Source organism: Macaca mulatta, chromosome 4 (genome assembly GCF_049350105.2).
Source record: "Macaca mulatta isolate MMU2019108-1 chromosome 4, T2T-MMU8v2.0, whole genome shotgun sequence".
Classification (NCBI taxonomy): Eukaryota; Metazoa; Chordata; class Mammalia; order Primates; family Cercopithecidae; genus Macaca; species Macaca mulatta.
The window spans coordinates 164,987,432-165,000,993 of record NC_133409.1 but is presented as its reverse complement, the minus strand read 5'-3'; positions in this window follow the sequence as shown (position 1 = coordinate 165,000,993).

The following is a 13,562-nucleotide window of genomic DNA, read 5'->3' as shown; positions in this document are numbered from 1 at the left end:
TGATACATTTCAGAATGCCGCAATCACCACATGCCACCTCCTTGCCAAAAGTATTCAGTGGGTTCCTATTTTCATATTTCAAATCAGATCGTCAGCCTGGTAATCAAAATCTTCCAAGATATGACCCCATAAAATAGCCTTCCAAAACTATTTCCTATTACCCTGCCCCATAGCCCATATCTTTTATTTACATGGCACTGACTTTGCCATCTGTTTTTTGCTCAGGCTGTTCCCTGTTTCTGGAATGTCCCTCCCTTTTTTACTCATTAGTCAAATTCTGAGGCCCAAAGAGGTTCAGTAACTTGCTCAAAGTCACAGAATTTGGATGAATATCACCTTTTCCAGTCTTGAGCAAGTAACCGTATCTCTTTGAACCTCAGTTTTGTCACTTGTAAAATGGGGTATATGAAAATATCTAGACCTTGCAGTATTTCCCACCATGAAATAATTTACTTGGTGATAGAAATGGACTTTCTCATACTTGTATTTCCTTTGGCTCTTAACGCGGTGTCTCATAAATCATATAGCTCAAAAAATGCCAATGGAATGACATTCCCTGAATATTTTTGAATCATGCTGTTAAGTTCCTTAGTCTTTTCAATTTTTTTTTTTTCTTTGAGACGGAGTCTCGTTTTGTCTCCCAGGCTGGAGTGCAGTGGCACAATCTCTGCTCACTGCAACCTCCGCCTCCCTGGTTCAAGTGATTCTCCTGCCTCAGCCTCCCCAGTAGCTGGGATTACAGGCGCCTGCCACCATGCCTGGCTAATTTTTGTATTTTTAGTAGAGACATGGTATCAACATGTTGGCCAGGCTGGTCTCAAACTCACTCCTGACCTCAGGTGATCCACCCGCCTCGGCCTCCCAAAGTGCTGATTACAGGCATGAGCCACCGTGCCTGACCTGTCTTTTCAATTTTTAAACTTCATTGCTTTTCAAGTCACAGTGAAACTATTTGGGTTCCCTTCCTTCTTAAAATGAATACTTATTCCATGGATAGTAGGCATTTTAATGCCTTTTAATTTTTCCTTTTTTTGTTTTGTTTTGTTTTGGACACAGGGTCTCACCCTGTTGCCCAGGCTAGAGTGCACTGGCGTGATCTTGGCTCACTGCAGCCTCCACTTCCTGGGTTCAGGCGACTCTTGTGCCTCAGCCTTCCAAGCAGCTGGGACTACAGGTATGGACCATCACATCCAGCTAAGTTTTTTGTATTTTTAGTAGAGACAGGTTTTCACCATGTTGGCCAGGCTGGTCTCAAACTCCTGACCTCAAGTGATCCGCCTGTCCCGGCCTCCCAAAGTGCTGGGATTACAGGAGTGAGCCACCATGGCTGGCCTTTTTCCTTCTTTTTCTCCAGGCATGTGTTACTTTCTTAGAGGCCTAGGAGCATTTTTGTCTGGAACTATTGAAATAATTTCCATGTGGGAGTCTTCTGGTTTCAAAGAAGGAAAGAGAGTGTTTACACAGAAGTTGTCTGGTTTCAGGAAAAAAGCCAAGGGTGTTTTTTAATATTAGGGAAATTTGCCTCTCCTTGTATGTTTTTTAAAAAGAAAGAAACCAAAAGCTTGTTTAAACAGGTTCACAGAGGATTGTTTTTGACAAACATTTGTTTTATGTGGCAAACTGATTTTGTTGTAGGGGACGGTTTAAATAGGAACAAAGAGTGTCTCTAGCTGGTGGGTGGCTCTGTAATGAACACGCTCGAAGAATAATCACCATGCTCAGAATGAATGGAGCTCAGGCATAATGGGAAATGCACAGGAGTTGGGTTTATGTTTTGATTTTGTTTTTTACAGGTTTTATGATTTTGGGAAACTCCAAACCTGTTGTCTTCTAAAGTAGAAATAAGGCTGGGTGCAGTGGCTCACACCTATAATTGCAGCACTTTGGAATGCCGAGGCAGGCAGATCACTTGAGTGCAGGAGTTCAAGACTAGTCTGGTTCACGTGGCGAAACCCCATCTCCACCAAAAATACAAAACAAATTTAGCCAGATGTGGGTGATGTGCACCTGTGGACCCAGCTACTGGAGAAGCTGAAGTGGGAGGATTGCTTAAGCCTGGGAGGCGGAAATTCCAGTGAACCAAGATTGTAAGATCCTGCCACTGCACTCTAGCCTGAGTGACAGAGTGAGACCCCATCTCAAAAAAAAAAAAAAAAAAAAAGTTGCCACCTATCCCAAGTATATCATAGACTTATAAAGATCAGGGGAGAAAAATAAATATAGAATCATTTTGAAGAATGAAATGATATAAAATATGAAGAAGTACTATAAAGCCTAAATTTGCCAAATTCTAATGCCCACAAATTCTGTTTGAAAATAGGTGGAATAGGCCGGGTGCGGTGGCTCAAGCCTGTAATCCCAGCACTTTGGGAGGCCGAGACGGGCGGATCACGAGGTCAGGAGATCGAAACCATCCTGGCTAACACGGTGAAACCCCGTCTCTATTAAGAAATACAAAAAAAAAAAAACTAGCCGGGCGAGGTGGCGGGCGCCTGTAGTCCCAGCTACTCGGGAGGCTGAGGCCGGAAAATGGCGTGAACCCGGGAGGCGGAGCTTGCAGTGAGCTGAGATCCGGCCACTGCACTCCAGCCTGGGCGACAGAGCGAGACTCCGTCTCAAAAAAAAAAAAAAAAAAAAAAAGAAAATAGGTGGAATACAAATAATATATAAATACTGCCTGTACATAGCTTAAGAAAGAATAGTATACAATTATTTAACAAAAGGAGATAATCTATAGTTTTGGTTTATAATAAAATATGGAATAATAAGATATTTAAGGTACCAAAATTCTCAGTTCATCTTATAGGCAAGTATTTTACTGATTTTTTTGTTTTGAGACGGAGTATTGTTCTGTCACCCAGGCTGGAGTGCAGTGGCATGATCTCAGTTCACTGCAACTTCTGCCTGGGTTCAAGCAATTCTCCTGCCTCAGTCTCCCTAGTAGCTTGGATTACAGGCATGCACCACTATGCCCTGCTAATTTTTGTATTTTTAGTAGAGATGGGATTTCACCATGTTGGCCAGGCTAGTCTAGAACTCCTGACCTCAAGTGATTCGCCCGCCTTGGCCTCCCAAATTGTTGGGATTACAGGTGTGAGCCTCTGCGCCTGGCCTTGCTGATTTTTTTTTTTTTTTTTTTTTTGGACAGATGGCAATAGGTCATAGTCATAAAGATATTTTCATTGAAGTCTGACAAATTGTATATCCTATATTACTAAAGCTTTTGAAGGAGCTCATAATTGTAATTATAGTTTGCTCAGCTCACCTGGGTTTAGGTAGAATACAGTTGCCATATTTTATTCTTTTTTTTTTTTTTTTTGAAGACAGGGTCTCGCTCTGTCCCCTATGCTGGAGTGCAGTGGCACAATCTTGGCTCACTGAAACCTCTGTCTCCTGGTTTCAAGCGATTCTCATGCCTCAGTCTCCTGAGTAGCTGGGATTACAGGTACCTGCCACCACACCTGGCTAATTTTTGTATTGTCAGTAGAGATGGGGTTTTACCATGTTGGCCAGGCTGGTCTCAAACTCTTGACCTCAGGTGATCCACCTGCCTTGGCCTCCCAAAGTGCAGGGATTACGGGCGTGAGCCATCATGCCTGACCTATTCTTTAATAAAGTAGTGTTATGTGAGTTTTCAACTTGGAGGATTATATGCAATCTTGGACTAGTTGGAATTTTCTCTAAAGTCAGTAGTAGATATAAGTAACACTGGAAGATTCTGAGACAATAATATTTGTATCTTCCAATCTTATTAACTAACCATTATGAAGTTGTGGTAAGAAGCCTCTAAGATGTCCCCCAATGTCCTCCACCTCCTCATTCATATCCTGGTATAATTCCCTCCTCCTGTGTGTGGGCTGGGCTTATCGATTCATCTCTAAGGAATAAAATACAGCAGAAGTGATAGGATGTCACTGTGTGATCATGTTATAAAAAGACCACGGCTTCCTTCTTTGCCACACTCTCTCTTGCCCTCTCTCAGATTTCTCACTCTGAAGGAAGCTGGGTGCCGTGTTGTGAGGTCTCTGTATGGAGAGGCCCATCTGGTGGGAGATTCTGGTCAGCTAATAAACACACGAGTGAGACTGGAAGCACCTCACCACCACCACCCCATCCCCACTCCAGCTGAGACTTCAGATGAGACCCTGTGAGCCTCTGAGAGCTTAACTGCAACCTCATGAGAGTTCTTAAGCCAGAGGCACTCAACTAAGCTGCTCCTGAATTCCTAATCCACAGAAACTATGAAGTAATACATGTTTGTTGTTTTAAGCCACTAGGTTTTGGGGTGCTATGTTATACAGCAATAGATAACTCCTATGAAAGCCCTGTTAAGGTTTCATACGTCAATATGTAAAGATACATGTTTAAAAAGAAATGTTATTACTAACAACAACAAAGGTTTACTAATATCAAGTAGTTCAGGACAATCAAATGGAAAGGGAGAAAACTAAAGACATTTTACTTTTTATTTTTTAGGAGACAGAGTTCACTCTTGTCACCCAGGCTGGAGTGCAACAGCATGATCTTGGCTCACTGCAACCTCTGCCTCCCAGGTTCAAGTGATTAGCTTGCCTCAGCCTCCCGAGTAGCTGGGACCATAGGTGTGCACCACCACCACACCAGGCTAATTTTTTTTTTTTTTAGAAATAGGGTTTCGCCATGTTGCCCAGGTTGGTCTTGAACTCCCGACCTCAGGTGATCCGACTGCCTCGGCCTCCCAAAGTGCTGGGATTATAGGTGTGAGCCACTGTGCCTGGCCCTAAAGACATTTTAAATTGAGAAATATGAGATCTCTAGAGATTATAACCTTAGGAACTTCCATTAAAGTTAGGGATGCTGTTGTCTATATCGTATCTGGCATATTGCCAAATTGTTATGCCTATGTCCAACTGCAGCAATATTGCAAACTTTCCAACTTAAGATCAAAACTTTCAGAGCAAGAAAGCTGTAAATAACAGGATACTAAAATAAAATTCTCTATGGCTTGATTTCAAGTGAGCTCCCCAAAGCCGAGAACAAAGCAGTAGTGCCAAGTATCCCTCAGATGATAGAGGCAGATGCTGGTCTAGCCATGCAGGGAACATTAAGGGGGGGGGGGGAAGAAAAAAAAAAAGACCGGGTATAGTGGCTCATGGCTGTAATACCAGCACTTTAAGAGGCTGAGGTGGGAGGATCGCATGAGCTCAGGAGTTCAAGTCCAGTCTGGGCAAGATAGTGAAACGTCATCTTTACAAATAATAAAACTATTGGCTAGGCATGATGGTGCATGCTGTGGTTCTAGCTACTTGGGAGGCTAAGATGGGAGAATGACTTGAACCCACTGTTGGGGATGGGGGTCAGGGGTTCGAGGCTGCAGTGAGCCAAGATCGTACCACTGCACTCCAGCAGACAAAGCAACAGAGCAAGACCTAGCATCAAACAATCTTTGTTATTAAAAAAAAAAAAAAATTGGCTGGGCGCAGTGGCTCACACCTGTAGTCCCAACCCTTGGAGAGGCCAAAGTGGGTGGATCCCTTGAGCCCAGGAGTTCAAGACCAGCCTGGAAAACATGGTGAGACCCTGTCTCTACAAAAAAATAAACAAAAATTAGCTGAGTGTGGTGGCATGCGCTTGTGGTCCCAGCTACACAGGAGACTGAGGCAGGAGGATTACCTCAGTCCGGGAGTTTGAGGCTGCAGTGAGCCAAGATTGCACCACTGCACTCCAGCCTGAGTGACAGAGCGAGACCCTATCTCAAAATGAAAAAAAAAAAAAAAAAAAAGAGAGAGAGAGAGAGAATCAGAAACCAGTCATGCCTACATTTTTAGCCTATCACAGACACCTACTTTTTTAAGATGGAATTTCAATCATCAGTAGTAGAGGGAGGATCTTTGTGAGAATTTTCAGTGTGCTGGGTATCCCATGCCCACAGGCAGGAAAAGGATGCACTTCAAAGGAAGTTTCTAGAGAACACTTGTGGGGACTGGTGTCCCACTCTTGCCTAGTGAGAGATAGCTGGGACTGCTTCTGCCTCACGGTGAAGACAGAATGCCTCAAAGGCCCATTACATTTCCACTGCATTTTACTAGGACCTGGATATGAAGGCAGCTGGCCTGGAATTTGCTTAAACATGACTTTTTCCAAGACACCTGCCTCAAGGGACAGTGCCACCCAGGCAGATGGGTGGACATGGGATGCTGAAGGGTCAAGAGCAATCAGGAAAGGCATATTTTCTCCATCAAAGAGTAAGTGGGCAGCTCTCTGGAAAGCCTTCGAAAGCTCATCAAGAGAGAAGGCATCTGCCATCCAGAGGGTACAGGCAGCAGGACCCCAGCCATTCAACTGAGTCGAGCTGTGTCCTTTTCCTGAATCTCCTCTTCCCAGGACCCAACCCTGCAGGGGTCACAAACACCAGCTATAAAGTGGGAAGCAAGAGGATTGGGAAAAGAGAAAAGAAATTGATGATACTCTCAATTCTGCCTGCCAGTGTGGCCAGGTCCAAAGTGGAGAAGGGAAGAAATCTTAATTGGATAAAGATTTGGAGTTAATTGGAGTTCTGATTTTTATCCTGGGCTGGATTGGAATTATATGATTATGAAACAGACTTTATTTGTTAATAACCAAACAAGGGGCTTTTCATTTATTTTCCAGGGATGACTGGAAAAGTCATGGAATGTGCTCATGATCCTATCCTGGGGCAAGGAAGAATTAGACCGTGGAGTGATTTGAAGAGGCCATGGAAGAAAAAGTATAAAGTTATTTTGTGTTTATAAGCCCAGCTAAGTCCAGCTCATTCAATGAAATGATTATAAGCATTTATGGAAAGCAGAAAGGGAGGGTTCCTCCTGCCAGGAACCCGCCTCTAGCCACAGAGGATAACGATCACTGAGGATAAGGGTTTTCCCAGTGAAGAGCTTTGGAAATGTTTCACTTGACTAGAAATGATCCTGACCCCAAGGTTCTGGCCCACCAGAGAACAGTAGGAACAATAGTTTATCTCCTTGAGTAATGAGAAGGATTCCAGTTCTCAGGTGAGCTGTGCCTCTTGACAGGTAGTCCAGAGCCTTTTAAGTCTAAAGCCCACATCAGTGTTTTCAAAAGTGTTTCCACAAAGCATGACATCCACGGATTATGAATAGGCATTACCAAGGAAAACAGGGTTCCATGGTTTAAAAGTTTGAAAAATGTGGGCTGGGAATGATGGTTCATGCCTGTAATCCTAGCACTTTAGGAAGCCAACACAGGAGGATCACTTGAGCCAAGGAGTTCAAGACCAGCCTGGGCAACATAGTTAGACCTTGTCTTTTTAAAAGAAAAAAAATTAAGTTTGAAAAGTGCTGTTAAATAAAACTAAACAGTTATCTTTCCTGCAGGACTTATCAGAGCCTTAGAATGCTAAGGTATGTTGGTCATGCTTCTATAAGCATTGTTCATTTCCTGCAGCTCGTTTTGCTACAGAACACTTTAGTTTGTTCCTAGGAATGCTCTGGAGTGGTTGGAAGTGCACTTCACTCCCCTGTGCAATGCCCTCCTCCTGCTTCTGTCAGCATCAGTGACTATAGCCTTCAGCATTCTCAGGTGTATTTCAGAAATCATTCCCTGTGATCTCTGACTCCAGGGAAGGTTGTCGAGTTATTTGAGTGCTCCTCTTGAATGCCAGTTCTACTTAGCTTCAGATAAAGAAGAAAACCCTCTTTGCCTTCTCCTCTGGAGAGGGTATTGGAAGTTTATTATACATTGAAAATGTCTCCAAGGTATCTCACTTCCCCCAGCCTCTTCTACCATAACTCTTTTGCAATCTGGGGGTGGACTAATACCAGTTTTTAGATCTCTCTATGTACCCTGCAGTGGTGGCTGTAGCAGGTGATTTTGGTGCCCTGCCCCGTGGTCCTCATGGTTGTTCACCTTCTGACTCCGGGATTCCAGTGTTTGTTCTATGTAGTAAATCAATTGTTGTGATAAATGAATCCCATTTTATTCACACTCAACCTTTGTTATGTAATGTACATTTAGTGACAATGAGTATGGGTAGTTATAAAAATAATAATTACTGTTTATTGAGAGATTAATATGTGCCAGTCATCTGCCACAAGCGTTCTCTCAGTAATTAAAAATAGGTATTAATGCTTCCATGCTACAGACGAGGAAAGTGAGGCTTAGGAGACTTAACTCACCAGAAGGCACACACTGTGTGGATGTCTAGATCCAGTCGCCTATTCTTATATGCACTGTACCAGTCTTACCAGTGCATCACAATGTATCAGACTCTTGTTGTCTGAGGTAAACCCAAAGTTCTTCGTCCCACTGAGAGGTGAAGCCAGCTGGATTTCCTGGGTCGAGTGGGGACTTGGAGAACTTTTCTGTCTAGCTAGAGGATTGTAAATGCACCAATCATTGCTCTGTGTCTAGCTAAAGGATTGTAAATGCACCAATCAGCACTCTGTAAAAACACACCAATCAGCACTCTGTGTCTAGCTAAAAGATTGTAAGTGCACCAATCAGCACTCTGCAAAATGGACCAATCAGCACTCTGTAAAATGGACCAATCAGTGCTCTGTAAAATGGACCAATAAGCAGGAAATGGGCAGGGCCAAATAAGGGAATAAAAGCTGGCCACCCCAGTCAGCTGCGACAACTTGCTCAGGTCCCCTTCCACGCTGTGAAAGCATAGTTTTTTTTCACTCTTCACAATAAATCTTGCTGCTGCTCACTGTTTGGGTCTGCAACGCCTTTAAGAGCTGTCACACTCGCTGCAAAGGTCGACGGCTTCATTCTTAAAGTCATGATAAATCTTGTTGCTGCTCATTTTTTGGGTCCACACCACCTTTAAGAGCTGTAACACTGGCTGTGAAGGTCCACGGCTTCGTTCTTGAAGTCAGTGGAGACCAAGAACCCACTGGAAGGAATAAATTCCGAACACACCATGACCAAGAAAGTTGAGGAGCACAGACATCAAGGGTGAAGTTGGAGCATGAGTTTCATGAGCAAAAGTAGAAAACTCTCTGCAATGGAGAGGGGACCTGACCGAGGGTTGCTGCTTTTACAGTTTAATGTAAAAGCTTTTATAAGAAACTGATTAGGGCTGCGTGTCTCATTTGAATAAGGGGAATTTCTTATAGCTCCACCCAGTCCTCCTAATGTACACATGGACCCTTAGCTTGAGTTACTCCATATTGTTTTGTTCCACTTACTGCATATGTGTCCGGAGATGGAAATTTCCAGGATGGGCATGTCTAGGCAAGTCACCTGTGCAGACTTTTTAATCTTTGAGAGTGTGGGCATGTCTTAGGCAAGCCCCGCCCCGACCCCCCTGCCCCCGTGCAAATTCCCTTATCTGGCCTGCAGCTTGATTTTTCAGGCTGTTTTTTTCTTTGAAAGAATTCAACTGAGGACCCACCCTAACTGCCTGCCTGACTGATTTCTTTCTTTCTCCTTTCTCAGCCCTAGGTTGTATTACTTGCTTGTAGAGGAGATCATTTCAATGTCTGAGATGTTACTTAAAAACCTTATTATAATCATCTTCCCACAGCCTGATTTCTTAGGACTCCAGTCTAATTTCTGTTGGGTCTTCCTTAAGCTTCTATCTAATTTTAGAATTCATGAGCTGGTCAGAAAGAGTACAACCAGTGACAGCCAAAAGACATTTGGGGAAATAATTAGAAAAAACTACTGAAAAATAGCCTGCTGATTTGGCCAAATGGAAATGGTCAATGGGCTCTCTCTGGTAGACATGGCTTTTTTCTTTTGGTCTGAACATTATGTGATTTCCTCCCTCCTTGCCATTGCTCACTCTGTCTCCTCTGCCAGCTCCTTCATCTGTTCACTACTATTCACCCTTTTAAGCCTCTGAGAATTTCCTTGAGGAAGCCTTCCCTGTCCTCTCCCACTATCCAGTCCTGAGTTGGATTACTATGATTATATATTACTCCATAGTTCTCCCCAGAAGTGTCATGCACGTATCTATCACTATTGGAACGGGCTGTCTAGTGATCTGCTTCCCTCACTGGTTTGTAAGCTTCTTGTGATGCCTTATCCATCTTGAATCCTTGCACATAGTTACAGCTTACTAAACCCTTACTAAACCCTTGCAGAATGACTGGTTCACTGCCTGGTTCACTGCCTGGTAGAATACAGGATCTCCTTTTCCAAGAACCTTGACCACCTGAGCCTCCCCTAGGTGAAGGATATAAAGGAAGAAGAATTGGCTGCACAAATTGCTCAGAAAGTAGAACTCTTCCTGGTGGATGAAAATAACAGCTGGTCAGAGCCCAAGTGTGATCTGAAAGGGAACATTCAATATCAGACCACACCCCTGGACTAGGCTGGTTCTTCCTTATTTGAAGGTGTGTTGCTCTTTTGTCAGTTGTTACACCCCTCGAGGAGGTGTTGTTATTTGCTTCTAGTTTGAATGATGCAAGAACTAGGTGCCCTGAGGGTCTCTGGGCCCCTTATGAACAAATGGTTTTCATTATAGATCGCTTGGTACAATGGGCATAAATGAATACAAGGCCTGAAGATAAACACTGTATGAGACAGTTTTTATCAGCTCAACATCCTCCAGGCTTTACTGACAAAAGCAAAAATGCACAGATTCCAGGAGACGACATGGCGATGGGATTTTAGTGACAAATAGATTCAGGGCAGGACGAGGTGGCTCATGCCTCTTAATCCCAGCACATTGGGAGGCCAAGGCAGGAGGATCCCTTGAGCCCAGGAGTTTGAGACAAGCCAGGGCAACATAGGGAGACACTGTATTAAAAAATAAAAAAATGGCTGGGTGTAGTAGCAGGTGCCTATAGTCCAGCTACTCAGAAGGCTGAAGTGGTAGGATCGCTTGAGCCTGGGAAGTCGAGGCTGCAGTGAACTATGATTACACCACTGCACTCCAGCCTGGGCAGCAGAGCAAGACCCTGTCTCAGGAAAAAAACCAAAGCAAAAACAAAAGAAATGGATTCAGGGCTCACTTTTTTTTTTTTTTTTTTTTTTTGAGACGGAGTCTTGCTCTTTTGTCCAGGCTGGAGTGCAGTGGCACAATCTTGGCTCACTGCAAGCTTCACCTCCCGGGTTCACACCATTCTCCTGCCTCAGCCTCCCTAGTAGCTGGGACTATAGGCGCCCGCCACCACGCCAGGCTAATTTTTTGTACTGTTAGTAGAGACAGGGTTTCACTGTGTTAGCCAGGATGGTCTTGATCTCCTGACCTCGTGATCCACCTGTCTCAGCGTACCAAAGTGCTGGGATTACAGGCGTGAGCCACCACGCCCAGCCTAGGGCTCACTAGTTTTTTGCAGTTTTTAGACGAATCACTTAACCTTGTTCAATCTCCCATTGATCAACTTTGAAGTAGAGATTAGAATATACCTAATTTTGTAGTGTTGTTGTCAAGTTTAAATGACACAGTTTCTATACCAGGAACATAATGGAGACTGTCAATAAATATTCCCTCCTTGACCTCCATACTTGTTTAGCTCAAGGGCATTCACCTGCAGTTCATCTCTGGCGACCTTCCTCTAAAGACTGGTTCTCAAGCCTCATCAGTTTAAGAATCACCTAGGATCCTTGTTAAAGTGCAGCTTCCTGGCCCTGTGCCCGGAGATTCTGGAGCAGTGGGTCTGGGTATAGCCCGGGGAGTTTCCTTTTTAATTGTCCCAGGTAATTCTGTTTATTTATTTATTTATTTTTTAGATGGAGTCTCACTGTGTCACCCAGGCTGGAATGCAGTGGCACGATCTTGGCTCACTGCAACCTCTGCCTCCCAGGCTCAAGCAATCCTCCTGCCTCAGCCTCTCGAGTAGCTGGGACTACAGGCAAGTGCCACCATGCTTGGCTAATTTTTGTATTTTTAGTACAGACAGGGTTTCACCATGTTGGCCAGGCTGGTCTCGAACTCCTGACGTCAAGTGATCCACCTGCCTGAGCCTCCCAGAGTACTGGGATTATAGGTGACAGCCACCGCCCTCAACCCTGTTCCAGGTAATTCTGAGTTTGGTGAGCTGTTGTCCATCTTTCTGGAAACATGATTTTAAAATTTCAAAGTCTTTCTTCAGGTTGATATGAAGACTATTTTCCTTTCATTAGTGATAACCCAAGGAAAAGCCCTTTTTAAGTTAGAAGGTTTAATTGTATAGTCTGTCCGGGAAGTGGTGAGAAAAAAAGCTCAGTAAACTGAGGAAGTAGAGATGGTGGTGGAGATGGTGGTGGAGGTGGTGGTGGAGGATGGGGAATGTTGGCATTTTTCATTGGCCTTCAGAGCACCATACCCCCTGGGAAGTGAAGTACAGGGAGAAATGGAGAAATGGAGGAGATGACCTATATTGGAAGTGGGGCTGCAGAACGGGGGGCTGATAGGGGTGGAAAGCTTCCAGCTTATAGTAAGTCAGCACTTGGAAGTACAGCTTTATTATCTTACTTTAAGAACTGTAGATATTCTCTATGTCAGAACCATTCAAATTTAGCATCAATCTTAATACGTTTCCCTGAGCCAAATATAAGAGATATTGCTATTATCAGTAGTTTTAAATTGCCCAGTCCCAGTGGCTTTCACTAGAATGGGAAATTGAGAGGCGAGTAGACATCTGGCCAACCTGACTCTTGCAAAAGCCGCACTGAGGCCTGCAGTGGATGGGACCTCAGGCTGTCTCACCTTTCCTGGCTCTCAGCAGGGCATTTTGCCAAAGAACACCTGGGAGGGGCTCTCAAAAAGGTGGTAACCAACTAGGCGTGGGCTATTTCTGGAATTTCGCTCTTAATTCTTTTTTATTTTTTTGAAACGGAATCCAGGTTGGAGTGCAGTGGCGTGATGTAATCTCCACCTCCTGGGTTCAAGCGATTCTCCTGCCTTAGCCTCCTGAGTAGGTGGGATTACAGGTACCCACCACCACACCTGGCTAATTTTTGTATTTTTAGTAGAGTCGGGGTTTCACCATATTGGCCAGGCTGGTCTCTAACACTTGACCTCAGGTGATCCACTTGCCTTGGCCTCCCAAAGTGCTGGAATTAAAGGCATGAGCCACCACGCCCAGCCTTCCCTCCCAATTCTTATTTTCCACCCTCGTCCCTCTTAATTATCACTGGAATTCATAATTATTGCTCTTTAAAGAATGCAATCTGCTGTTTTCAGAGTACTCCTGCCCCATGCAGCTTCCCCATTTTTGCCCTGACGCCAGCTAGCCACTAGTACAGAAGGCAAGTGGAGCAAATTCTCAGCTCTGCATCTGTTTAACAAACATCTTTAAAATCGTGGTCAAATCCACAAAGCAAAATGTACCACCTTAATCTTTTTGTGTGTGTGTGTGATGGAGTCTTGCTCTGCCTCCCAGACTGGAGTGCAGTGGTGTGATCTCGGCTTACTGCAACCTCCATTTCCCAGGTTCAAGCAATTCTCTGCCTCAGCCTCCCGAGTAGCTGGGATTACAGGCACCTGCCACTACGCCCGGCTAATTTTTTTGTATTTTTAGTAGAGACAGAGTTTCACCATCTTGGCCAGGCTGGTCTTACAGGCTGGTCCAACTTCTGACCTGGTGATCCACCCGCCTCGGTCTTCCAAAGTGTTGGGATTACAGGCGTGAAACACCGTGCCTGGC